At 33.3% G+C, this 13,302-nt stretch overlaps 1 protein-coding gene and 1 long non-coding RNA gene across 3 annotated transcripts in view; both read left to right on the top strand.

Moving 5' to 3' along the window:
- The window catches only part of LRRIQ1 (leucine rich repeats and IQ motif containing 1), a 102,678-nt gene that overhangs the window by 68,920 nt on the left and 20,456 nt on the right, over window positions 1-13,302 (top strand). The window lies entirely within an intron of this gene.
- LOC132327554 (uncharacterized) lies at window positions 2,719-6,632 on the top strand. Of its 2 annotated transcripts, XR_009486548.1 has the most exons (3): window positions 2,719-4,269; window positions 4,610-4,719; window positions 4,830-6,632. It is a non-coding gene; the product is annotated as an uncharacterized LOC132327554 (long non-coding RNA). The 2 variants fall into 2 exon arrangements; XR_009486547.1 differs by having other exon boundaries at window positions 2,719-4,719.

Below are 13,302 nucleotides of genomic sequence, written 5' to 3'. Positions count from 1 at the left end.
CTTGACAAATCACATCGACATGACAACTAAGAGAAGGTACTGAGGCTGGAATGCTACTATTCATCTTTATATGGGCTTTAAATGTTCTGTTGTTTGCTGTTTAAGAGCATGTAAAAAGACATTGAACTATAAGTGAAAATTTGTGTTAGTTGCTTTCATCTTTTAGAAATCAGCTCTTTTAATCAAGAAATATTAATGGCATAAATTCCCTGGAATCACAATGTTTGTGAACATCCATTTCTAAACTAAGTTGTCTTTTATTGATCTGTTGTGTCAAAAGGATTAATAACCGCATTTGAAATCTGGGCTTGCTGCAATTCTATGAGTTGAATTGCCATGTTTAAAGTAAACTGTAACTGTTACATATCTCCCAGGCTCTAAATTTGTATGCCACTTTAGGGAAGCACTTTCTAATCCATACAGCACTGACAAAAATGACAAAATAATGCATTTTCAGAGAATGTAAGATCTGTCCTGAAATGTAATGAAAATGTGTTACAGAAACTTGCAGTGCAGAAGAGGTTGTATCTTTTGAAATCATAATTCTATGGCTTTGTTTCTTATTATTTAGTTTGAGCTCACACAACAGAACTCTTGCATTGAAATATTTTCTCATTTTAAGGAATTAATGGCTCTCCACCAGCCCTTCAACATGTAAAATGAGTAGGTTACTTGTGTCCAGTACATCCAAAAAGAGCCAGGATAAAATAAACATAAGGAGTTGGATATCTTGGAAAAAATCTGTCATGGGTTTGGGTTAATCATCTCCAGAAGAAATTCAACTTGATGCCTGAAATGTAAGACTTCTTGGAGAAAGCAGTAAAGCCTGAGGCAGTGTTGATCTGAAGGAGTGCTCTCCATGGGTCAGAGCTGCTCTGCTGGCAGAGTGCAAACCCAGTTCACAACAGCGGTACGCTGAAAACTTGTAAAGGACTGCAGGGGCCTTACAGTGCACGCACTCAAGCTTCAGTTACATAGTTCTACTGGTCCAGTTTCTTATTATAAAATAAAACTGAAAAATAAAATCTGTGCCTAATTTTCTAGCCTCCTGTCTGTCAATGATAGTGTAGGATTTTTTCAGTATTCATGGAATGAAGCAATCCTGAAATTATGTTTAAAAATAAATATGTAAAACATAATTTATGTGGGTTTATGCAGCACGCTTCAGTGTCTGAGTACTTATAAATGATCTAGACATGAAATTTTTATTAATATTCTTGCTTTTCACTTTCAATTACCAAAAAAAAAAACCAAAACCAAACCACTTCTATTTGCCTGAAGTTCCTGGACAGGAGGTACTTGCCATTGATACATACCATCTAATATGAAATATGAATTCTTATTTGTGGTTCTAGTCTTCAGAGTTCCTGTATTCGTATATTCAAGGTTTCTGACCACATATTTCACCTGCCTGGGTACTTTCTCTTTGTTCCTGACTCTGCTATTTTGCAGATTGTTATAATTTGTGGTAGCATAAGGATTTTATTAGAGTATCAGATATGAATGTGGTCTCTAACCTAGAGAGTGTGTTTGTTTGTTCCAATAAACTTCCAAAACTAGGATTTTGTACAATGTATAAGTGGTTACCTGTGCTTTCATAACATATTAATTTATTAGTTTTTATAAACCTAAAAGGAACTGCACACAAGAAAAAAAAATCTTACTCTTCTTTTGCTAATAACTACCCAGTGATGACCAGTAGGAGAGAGATTTCACCCAAAATGTCATCAGAGATGGAGAACTACTTTTTCTCATTGTTGAATAGGATGATATAATAGTTCAGATAGGTTTATTTGCATCTTCTTCAATTTTGCCTTTCTTTTTTCTCCTCTTCTTGATATCTTAAGTTCAAAATATTTGTAGTGTGACATCTGCATCTCAGCCAGTGTAAATGTAAACAAGTTGATTCCACATTCAGATCCACAGCTTTTAGTACTGCATAAGGCAATCGTTTTAGATGAATAGATCCCTGAGTACCGAAGCATTTCAAATCCTTTTTCATTTGACCATTCAGTGACCTGATAACTATTTCCTGTCCCTAAGTAAGGTCATGACCCAGGTCTTAGAGTGCAAAAGACAGATAATTTTAGCAACAAGTTAAATCCAAATGGATTTGGTTGGAGGGGGTATGGGACAATAGGTTTGGTTAATTTCCTTTAAAATAAAGTGTTATGAAAATTGTATTTAGCCTGTCCTGTTAAAAGTAATTATTGAATTTGTTGCTGTTGTGTTTGGATGCCTGGGGACTGCAGTCAATATTGGGGTGGTTCGCTTATTTGCTTTGCTTTCACTGGACAGTACCCAATACATTTTTTTCACACTTCAAAAAACAATTGCTAATGAAGAGGTCATTAAAAGTGCATATTCAGATATATTCAAAGTGCTTCCCAAAATGAGTTTTTCAAACACTGAAATCATATTACTATGCAAATGGTTTTAAACATAGGCCACAGACTCTGTCTGTAAAAGTGTCACAAATGTTACATTGCACAAATGTTCCTCTTGCAAAAGAATTTCCATTTGGTATGATGATATGAATAAGGAATTTAATGTAGCCTTAGAAATATTTTATAGGTACAAATCTTGCTTCGGTTGGAATCTATGGCACATTTTAAATCCCAATTAAAAGAATGTTTCCTGTAGCTATAGATTTTAATAATTGCATTACTCTAAGCATTTTCAGAGGTGAAGTAAAAGAAAAGCTCTTCACACCAGAGCTTTTAATTAATTTGAAAATATAATTTATTAAAGTTTGCTTGAATGAAATTTTTTTTTTCCTGTTCTGTAATGGGAAGTATGGTGTTATGTAGAATTAGTATTATTAATGAGGTCAGAAATCTACTGTATTCCAAAGAGGCCATTTTCACAAGTTTAATATTAAACACACATTGAATTATCTTTCTGTTTTTCTAACTAATAATGTTGTTGCTCAGAAACATTTTTCAAGCAAAATATCAAAACAACATTCTAAAATTGAAATAGAGGAATTTAAAATTTTATGCTGTTCAATACTAACTCTTAGAGCAAAGTTCTATAGCTTTTATAGATTTCATACAGTCCAGAATTGAGTGTGCTGTGGACCTACCTAATTTTACAAGGAATTCCAAGTAATTCAAGTATTTTAATGAGAATGTACAATCATGCAGTGATATCTATGTAACTTTTATGGTGTGTTATTTCTGTAATGTAAATTTTCTTAGTTCATAACTTTGCAGTTCAATTCTTATCAAAACATGTTAGCAGTTTCTGAAAATTGATAGATTTGTGCTAGTTTGAGGCATTCACTGCAGATAATTTATCTGGCTTGTGAGTAAAAAAGGTAGAAATACTGAATTTTGCAGTTATATATTTTTTCTCATATTGGTAAGAAAGGCTGCATTTCAAGACAGTATTTTTGAATGCAATTTTGTTTACATGAAATTCTGGAATTGTTCTCTCTTTTCAGGTTTATTGTCAGGTTCCCAATCCAACATGGTTGTAACTTCATAAATTAGCACATTCTTAGAATGTTGTGGGTAACCCAGTCCAGACAACGAGATAAAGAAATCTGAGTACCCAGACAAAAAAAACTTCATTTTTATATTCATCATTAAACAAGTACATTATGAACAACTGTATTTTTTAATGGTTTCTAATTGCACATTGAGCATCAGGCTTACGAAGAACCTGTGGAAAGACATTTCTCTAAAACACAAGCATGCTTTTTATTTTCTGATAAGAAGCAAGCTCAGCAGTTTTCACTTTATGAAGAGGCCAGTGATATCTCTTGTGAAAGATAGAATGCAACTTTTAAAATGGAGGAATTTAAACTCTGCTGTGTATTTGTAAGTTAAATTTACTGAGTATTTGCTTTAGTACCTGATGTGTATTTTGTAATTGAGAAATTAGCAGTGAATGTCAAAAGAAAGGAAGCTATGTGCCAGTAAGCCAGAAAGTTCTGATTTAACCTACCAATGACCTGGCTTTGTTTGTTCAGATGACAGTTCTAAAAGTGTGCAGAGAATATTCCCTTTTAATACAGTTATTTGCCGCGAGCCGTGACCTCGCTGCCTGTCGGGGAGCAGGTCTGAATTGGCCCTTTCTCTGATATCGTGACATTGCTTCTGTTGCCTCGATTGTGACCTCTGATTGCATGATACCCCTGAGAGTTCAATTTAATAAGCGTGACTCCTGACTCTTAGCCAGGTCTGCCTTCTTAGGTTTTGTCAGACTCTACTTGTAGTCTGGTCTGCATATGCTAAAACACTGCCTAGGCTGTCATCATACTGTGTGAGTTGTGTGCACTGTATTCAAAGTTCTCTTTCAAATGTCTTTTGCTTATTGCAAATGCAAATGTTTAGAAAGTCTTTCTTGGAATAAATTTTAGAAGTTGTTTCTTTCACGTGTATGGCTGCTTGGGATTTTTGGGTTTTATACCTTTGTGCAGATAGTTACTACTCTTTCACTAAATTAGTAAGCATGTGTATTAGCCATGCATCATATTAATTTCTTTCTTCTAATTTTTATTTCCCATATGAGAGTGTTGTATGTTTTTATGACTTCCCATACAATATGTTTGTTCAATATAGAAAAATTAGGGGCAAATCCCTTTTTCTCATTGTATAATTAGTACAGTAACACAACAAGGCAGTACTGATAAGCACCCAGAGCACTGTAAGGTGTAGTGACCCAGGAGCAGTCAGGTGAAAGCTGAAGAATCTGTTTGGAATCCAGGAGAAGGTGAGTAGAATTAAGACATTTTAAATACCATTGAAAATAAGTTATCTTGGGTTTAGTGGCAATTTCGCTATATCATTGCATTCTTTTCTCCTGTTTTCCTCCTCTTCTAGCCAGAATGCTGAGGAAGAGTCTGTTCTGGGACCTGGATGCCTTGAGGGTGATGATGCTATTCAGATATTTCTCCAGTTTTAGTGCCGCTTGGTGCATTCACTGAACCAGAATATGGAGAAGTTTAAAGATTGAAAGAAAGTTTCAAGAACTGTGGTACAAGTTACAGACAAGTTTCTGTATTTACTTACATGCATTTTCTGTATTCTCATTGCAGCTTTGTACCCATTTTTCTAGCCTCTGTATCAGTACCATAACTTAGTGCTTCTAAAAAATTATCATTTCAGAAGAGCAGAAAAATCTTGCTGAACAAAATAATGCTTTGAGCTTACTTTTGTAGTTACATTAAATTTTTTCTGTAAATATTACCATGTAATACTTCTTTATTTCTTCAAGTGCTTTAAAGAATTCTGTTAACCTTTTTACCAGATTAATTTTTATTAAAATTTTTTATTTTGCATGAAAACTATATTAAGATCTTTCTTATAAAACAAATTCTATATAAGGCAGAAAGTGGGTATTTTCTTCTTCCACTCAAACTTGACAATGAAATTCTATTCCTTCTTCATGACAGTGACTGTTTACAATGAAGTAAAATCAAGTAAAATCTCGGTTTGGCCAGGTTGGTTGGTTTTTTTTTTTTTTTTTTTTAATTGGTACACAAATTCTATTGTAAGATTATGTAATTTTTATAACTCAATTTAGTCTCTAAGGTTTTAAAAGTCGTAATATAATCATCTCTTTCCTTCTTCTGGAATAAATAGCGTAAGATGAGCTTCTAAATTTCCTTAATCTTAAGTGAGAGTTTCCCTACCTAATTGAAATTTATGGGATTTCACTCCTCTCTGGATCAGAGCTTAATGCTCTGTAAATTCCTGTGCTCTTGGCAGGAGATTAGATCATCAGCTGCAAACAAGCAAAGTTACAAGTGGACAACTATTTTAACCTGTTGGTAGACAACTGGTAAAACAAATTAAACTTTTAAATTAATTAGTTATGGCTGTTTTAAAAGCTATTGCAAATATAAACAGAATGCGTATGAGTCAGCTTCACCTATTTGGAATCATCATGATATTTAGGTTGTTCCCTCCTTTTCAAACAATTTTATATATATGTATATAGAAATACATATGTAAAGGCAGTGAGTAGGACAGTTTGGTAGCAAGTTTAGATGAAAAGTTTAGTCAAAAGAAACTAATTTAAACACACCTACAGTAAGCATAAACTGTTTAAATTCAAGATTAGGGACAGTTAAATTATGTTCACAAATAGAACTGGGGGGTTTGTGTTCATCTTCTCAATAAAAAAGAATTTGAATAAAGTTCTAAACAAATTTCTGTAAAAGAACAGAAGGAGTCAGATCTAATTTATTCCTTTTTCAACTGATCTGTTCATTCAGTAGGTAAATCATTCAAACCTTCTCTGCCTGGATAGAGAAAACCTGTGCCATTGTAACTATAACTGATTCAAAATCAATAAAAGGTTGGTTCCATACCTGGGGATATGTGCTGATTACTCTATAATTATATACAATGTTTTGATTCTTGTTTGTTTTCATGTGTTTGCAGTTTAATTAATGAAGAGATCTATGCAAATACTAAGCTCTTCGAGACATATGTATTGAGAATTAACCTGGGGCAACTCATAGGCAAGTTGCGGTTTTCTTTTGCCTTTTCTGCCTGACCTTCTTTACAAATGGAAAGATTTTTTGGGTTTTTTGATAAAACTACAAGATGCTAGAATTTCATATTGTTTATTGTCTTCCATGATGTATCAACCAATTAAATATAACTCAATAAGAGCAATTAGTACTTTTCTGTCTATATTTATTTATAGACACTCATAAGTTTAATGTTCATGGTTGTTTTTAAGCTGGATATAAATAGATAGGAATTACACACAATTGGGGGTTAACTAATTTTAGATGTAGAGTCTTAAGAAAAAGAATAGACTGAGTCTGAGACTTTTTTTCCATTTAATTCAATGAACATTAAATCAAGTCTTGTTTACAATGTTTGGCATAATGATAGGCCTGATCTTCAATGTTACCTCTTGGTTTTGCTATGAAGTAAACTAAACAGCAGCCTTGCATTCAGTGTAGACTTTGTGTGTGTATTTGACAATGGAGAATAGTTCTGCTGTTACACATTACTGTGCTGACAGAGCTGTGAATTCTTGTCACACTATGGTCATCAAATACCAATAGGTATTTCAAGTCAGCATCAGAAACTGAGCCAGAAATATTTCTGCTCAAACATAACAAAACCCTTTTAAATTGAAAGATATATAGTATTTTGATCCATCATCATATATATTAAGTATATGATATAGATAGAATGGATAATCACTTCAGAGGCATTCATAACTAAACTACATATTGACATTAGCACAATCATTTCATTATTTCACTTTCAGTGTTACTCTGCAATAAGCACCAGTCATGCATGGTACTTCAGCACATCACGTGTGTTGATGAGCATGAGTTCTTAAAACAAGTTCTATTATTCAGAAAGCTTTCTAGGAAAGATGTGTATTCTCAAGAGTAAATATAATAAAGTCTTTTTTAAAATGAAAATTCTGAAGCTGTGACATGAAATTACATGTTTTAATTATTCATAGAATGTATAAGACAATTATTAATGTGGTATAAGTCAGCTTTACTGACTAAATTCCTGCTGCTCCAGAGTAATGACAGTTTTTTTGTTCCTTTTAATACTTGGCATATGTATCTTCTTGTCACATAGAAGCCTCCAGTTTTTATTTTAAACAAAAATTTTGTTGGGTTTGAATTTTTCAGTTCCTTTCTTGTACTTTTGGTATCTTCACTACAAACAAAACCTACCCTAATGGTTGTCACACTCAATAAAATTGATTGTATTGTGTAGGTTTTGCCCTCTTTATTGTGAACAACATAGTAGTTAGACCTCCTGCATTCTTACAAAATGTTCCTTTGTACTTGTTAGTTTGAGAATTCCTTTGGAAGATCTTATGTCTTAAATAGTTTTACTTGGTTTATTGAATTTAGAGAAAGATATTCCTCTGGTTTGGACTACATATAAAGTGATATCTCTTCTTGCTTGGAAATACCATTTCATCACTGAGCAACTAAACACTTGTGCTGAAGTTCTTGATTGCTTCTGTCATTTAATTTTAAGAAGTGGGAATGGATAGAAATAAAATCTATCAAAATATTTTGTGTAAAAGGGCATTTTATGTTATGCATCTCTTCTTTTTCTCCTCAACAGTAAAAAATCCTCTATTCAGTAGAGAACATTTATCATTTGAGGGTTTATTAATTCCCAAAGTTTATGAGAAAAACTAGACATAGGGTGTTTACTAGGCAGATTTGAAATTTCAGACAAGAAACTATGTGAGAGTGTAGGCACTAAGGATAAACAAAATGGGCTCAATCCACCTCCATCTTATTTATACCTTGCATTTACTGATGGATAACTAAGCACTGAAATGCTGAACACGCTATTTCGAAATTTTTTTACTCCTCTTGATTTCTTTCATTCTTCAAGAGCCTTGACTATCCAAAGAACTCTTGGTAACTCCTGGCTGTGCTCCAGACTCACTTCTCAGCAGTGCTGTTGGTGAAATTTGCCTGTGCAGAGTGGCTGAAGTGGGTACTGTATAGGCTGCATAACACTGTGCTCATGGGAGACTACACAAAAGAATAATGTGCAATTATGGTATAGCTCTGTAAAATCTTTCGTGTTCTTTTTGAATTTGTAAATGCCTGAGTGCATCCTGAAGCATGCTGATTGCAGGTAGTAGTTTACATCAGCAACTCTTCTCTTTCTCTGCATGTGGTTGGCATATCACCTCTGTAGTTTCTTCATTTTTGGTTTTGCTATTGGCAGGGATGTTTTGGGGTTTTTTTAAGAACCAACTTAGTTTTTCAAACATAAAGCAACTCCATATTCAACCAGTCATAAATTAGCAAAAAAATTTGAAATGAACAGTTGCTTGTAAGGCAGCTTCCTGTACAGACCAGGTGAAATAGTTTTTTAGTTTTATACATCAATGCAGAAAAGTGTCATAGGTCTTAGGAGATATCACAATGTAAAACTGCTATTTGTTACGAAGAAAATTATAAAAGATAAATAAGAAATTGTATTTAATGTAAAGGGAGGAGTACAGGAAGTGATAACAACCCATAAAAGTTGCAAGAGTTGGTCAAATTGATAGGAACAGTGTTTAATGTCTTGCTGTCAGTGCTAGGAAAATGAGCCTTATGAAGCAATTCAAGTGGAAATGTACCATGTTACAAGAAGAGGAAAAGACCTGAGCATTATAATATAGAGTGGTAGTTTGCAATTATTTTTATGATCAGAGGGTTGCAATAGAAGAAGTTAATCAGGAGATCCTGGAAGAAATTCTTTGATATTGCTGGAATATGAATAGAGAGAAATAACTTTAATGGTGTGTTTTAAAAGTAGGCCATTGAGGATGAAATAAGACTGAATTTGCCTCAATATGGGAAAAAGAAAATGTTGAATTTAAACAGTAAGCTAGGGACAGATAAATAATAGTGGTGAATTCTGCAGGGGCAGGAGCAAGTAGCAAAACAGAAAATAAGGGGAAGGTACAAGTATGAAATCCTATTTTCCTTGAATTCAGAAGCTGAAATTTGTACTTTTTCAGTGATGTAGGAATCTCATCTAAAAGATTCAGCTTTTGCATAATCTAATAATAAGACATCAAAGAGAGAACACAGTCTGAAATATGATAACTGCTGAAATAGCATTAACTTGTTGGGGAAGACTAGAGAAGAAAAGGAGGTTTGTAGATCAAATAGTAATATAGTAAGCTTTATTTTTAGTTTGAAAAAATGGAAAATACCTGGTAAAAAGAGAAAAAAGGGCAAAAGTTTTGGGGAAAAAACACTCTTTTTAATTTTCTTTCAGTAGCTTCTTTTATAATTTTTGAAAGACATTTTGTACATTGATCAGCACTTCTATGTTCAAAACTCCTTATTGATTGATAATTGATAAAGTATTTGATAAAACCTTTTTAAGCATAAAAACTTACGTAGGTCATAACTTGAGGTAGTATTCTTGTGATACAGTTCTATTTCATGTTTTGTTCAGCTGTGAACTCAGACACTACTATGAATATTTTCATTTCATTCATTCTGGTCCTAGAGTTGGAAGTCAATATAGTCAGAAGTCTCTCAGATGAAAAAATATCTTCTAGAAGTACCTAGTATATCAAAAGAAAATGTTTTTAAGGTAGAAATATATGTACCCCATTATCTGAAAATTCCAGCCCTGAGCCGTAGATAAACATCTGAGGATGCTATAAGTTTCAGTAAGAACTCTGTAACAATTTCTGCCACACAATGTTGCCAACTGTCTGTAATTCATGTATGTATTTCCACCATAAATGAATATAGTCACAGAATACCTGTAAGCATGCTAAAGACCACTCTAAATACCATTATTTTTCCAGAACAATTTGGGGCCTGTTGTGATTACTGTGTCATGGATGGCAGTATTTAGGGGCTCCTGACAAAGTGCACTTCTGACAAATGTTTAAAGTTTTCTGGAGAAAAAAAAAAAAATCCTATAATTTCTCTTACATTTTAGTATATGAGTGGGTTTTGGGGGGTGAAGGGCAGTGGGGGTTGTAATTTTTTAATTATTGTGGTTTTTCTGTCTGTTTCCAAATACTCTGCTTTTTTGCCTTAATAGCAGGAACAACTCGTGTTATTCTTGCTTTCTGTTCTGTGTGTATTATATAGACTGTGTCAGAAATAAGGCATTTTTTTTGTTGTAACATGGAAAAAATGAGATTAAAAATTTGGATTTTAGATTTGGGATTTCAAGGTAATTTATAAATGTGTAATACACACATTATATAACTGTATAGAAGACAGTCGAAATTATAAATCCTCACAGGGTAGATAATTTTAATTCTCAATAATTTATTTTTTTTTTTAGATTTTGTGCATTCATACTACATATACTAACACACATATGCCCTCATATTATATATTTCTAACCAGTAATTTATGCCACAATACTGACAGAGAAGAAAAATGTAATATATTAATAGCATAGGCAATAATTTTATACCCAAGTTCAACTACTTAATTCCTTTATTAAGAACACTGATTCCAGAATACATATTGAGAAAATTAACTCTGGTCACAGATTTTTTTATTAAGGGAGGAAAACTTAGTATGCTGAAGTATTTCCAAGCCCTTCTTTCACATTGTAGGTCTTAGGTTTCTTAGTCTTTTATTTGTATTGTACTCCCTGTGGAGCAAGGTTTGAAGTGATTTAAATCACCTTCTAAACACAAGATTTGAAAGATTCAATACAGTGCAAGCTTCTCCATATATTTATCAAGAAGCATGACATATTAAAGTTCAACCTTATATCTTCCCATCGTCAGCAAATAGATTTGGAAAAAAATTCCTGTGTTGAATCAGGTTCTTTAGCATCCTTTTGCATATGAATCGATGAAGAGTGGGGTAACTGTCATTTACAACAACCAGGATTGGTGTTTTCCAGGCACAGAACTTGAGTTCTCCCTGAATGCAGACATTGTGTTACCATCCTCCTTCCTTTTGTGTGCTGGCTTGTTAACAACACTTGTCCTGCCACAGGGGAACTTGGGTTTCAAGTACCCCCTGTCCTGATGAGATTTGAATCTCCAGCTTCCACATGCCAAGCTATTTCCTTGGCTGAGGACACAAGATCCATATATCTTGGAGGAAAGAAAGAAAACTGACTCCATGTAAAATTTAGGGCACTTCAGCTGAAGTAGTTCATAGATTTTTTTGCCCTTCTCCTTTAGTTCACTTAACGGATTACCCAGAGAGAGTCTAATTTAAAGCACATAATAGCATCCATTTTTTAAACAGAATGTGAATTTTCCTGTTTCACAACTCAGCAAACAGATTTGACTGATGAAGGATGACATTTCTCTGGATATCAAAGTGCAGGTTCTTACAGGTTTGCATGTGGATTTGGTGACCCAGAAAAGAATTTGTTGCTTTCCTGTAATATGCAGTTCCAAAGGTATTTCAGATGCCAGGGCTTTTCTAAGCTCTCCCTATTTAGATGCTCAGATTTTGTAGGAAATTGCCAGTAGGTCGCCCTGACTGCTGCGTTGTATCTGGCCTAAGTGCACAGTATCTGTGTGGATGATTATTTGGCAACACCTAAAAATCATTACTGTATTAATGCCAAGTGTAAGACAATTCCAATCTTAAATTATTAACATGTGTGTCATGTAAAAAAAAAAAAAGGTCAAAAAGATTGAAGTCTTAGAGCGATAATCTAATGAGGGTATGATACTTTAAATACTTCTGAAATTAATTTGGGGTTTGATGCCTTCTTTGATGTATTTCTATTTTCTTTGATAGTCTTAGAGTTGTCCGCATATAACAATTAAAGATTATGGGTCTGATCCATTTCAAAGATGCAGAAAGCTTACAGCTCTTTGGAACTTCTATGAGTGTTAATGCTTCTGCAAAATCAGGTCCAGGTTTTAAAAAACACATAGCCCTAATTTAAGAAAGCTACCGAGCAAATGCATGTTAATGATACTGCTCCACATGATGTTGATAAGGGGAATAGAAAAGTGATAATGCAGTGTTTTAATTCATAACATAAATTTGGTTTTTGGTCAGGATTAAAAAGCTAGATACTACTTTTAACAAGCAAGGATATGAAAGAAAATGGAATACATTTCTGTAACATTATAAACAAATTATTCAAGATCATCTGCCCATTTGAGAAAAAAAAGCTATTAACACTAATACAAGCAAGAATATTCTGTCTAATAGCATATATAATTTTAAGGAAGAAAACTCTTTTTGTACTTTTGCCTTGATGCCATTTTTGTTTCAGTTATGTTTCAATAATCAACATGAGAAAATAAAAGTAAATTAAAATAAAGGTTTAGTAAATAAAAACTGTTGTGTTTCAAACATAATTAAATCAAAAAATGAAGCTGCAGCTAAGGAAAATTATTAAAAATAATTTTGGAAAATAAATTACCAAGTTAGAAGTATTTATATTTTTTGTAAGCTTTATTATAGCTTATTGTATGTTCATCTTCTTTCAACCATTGCTGACACACAGACTCAGACATGAGCTTCTAATGCTGATTTATCCCCTATATTGATTTCCCTTTTAATAGAGAAAAAGGTAAAAACAATTTAGTGGATGCACAAATAATGCAAATCATTTTAATTGCAAGACATCTTTGTCCTTAGAAAGATAGGAAGACTGGGCCAACTTTTCTGTAAATACAGATAAGAAAAAAATTAAATATGTTTTCTTGGGAGATTATTCCTCATTGGAGAGCAAATGTGGAAGGTTTAATCTCCAGATGAAGTGCTCCTAAGAGGTCTCTCAAATTGTGTCTTACTCTTGTTATAAATCAGCATCTGTCTTCAAATGAAGAGCTATAAGGATACCAGTGGACTTGGAACCTATAAATTTTCAAAATGGA

This window comes from Haemorhous mexicanus, chromosome 5, assembly GCF_027477595.1.
Source record: "Haemorhous mexicanus isolate bHaeMex1 chromosome 5, bHaeMex1.pri, whole genome shotgun sequence".
Taxonomy (NCBI): domain Eukaryota; kingdom Metazoa; phylum Chordata; class Aves; order Passeriformes; family Fringillidae; genus Haemorhous; species Haemorhous mexicanus.
Note: the sequence above shows the minus strand (reverse complement) of the source record. Positions and strands in the feature narration are given on the sequence as shown.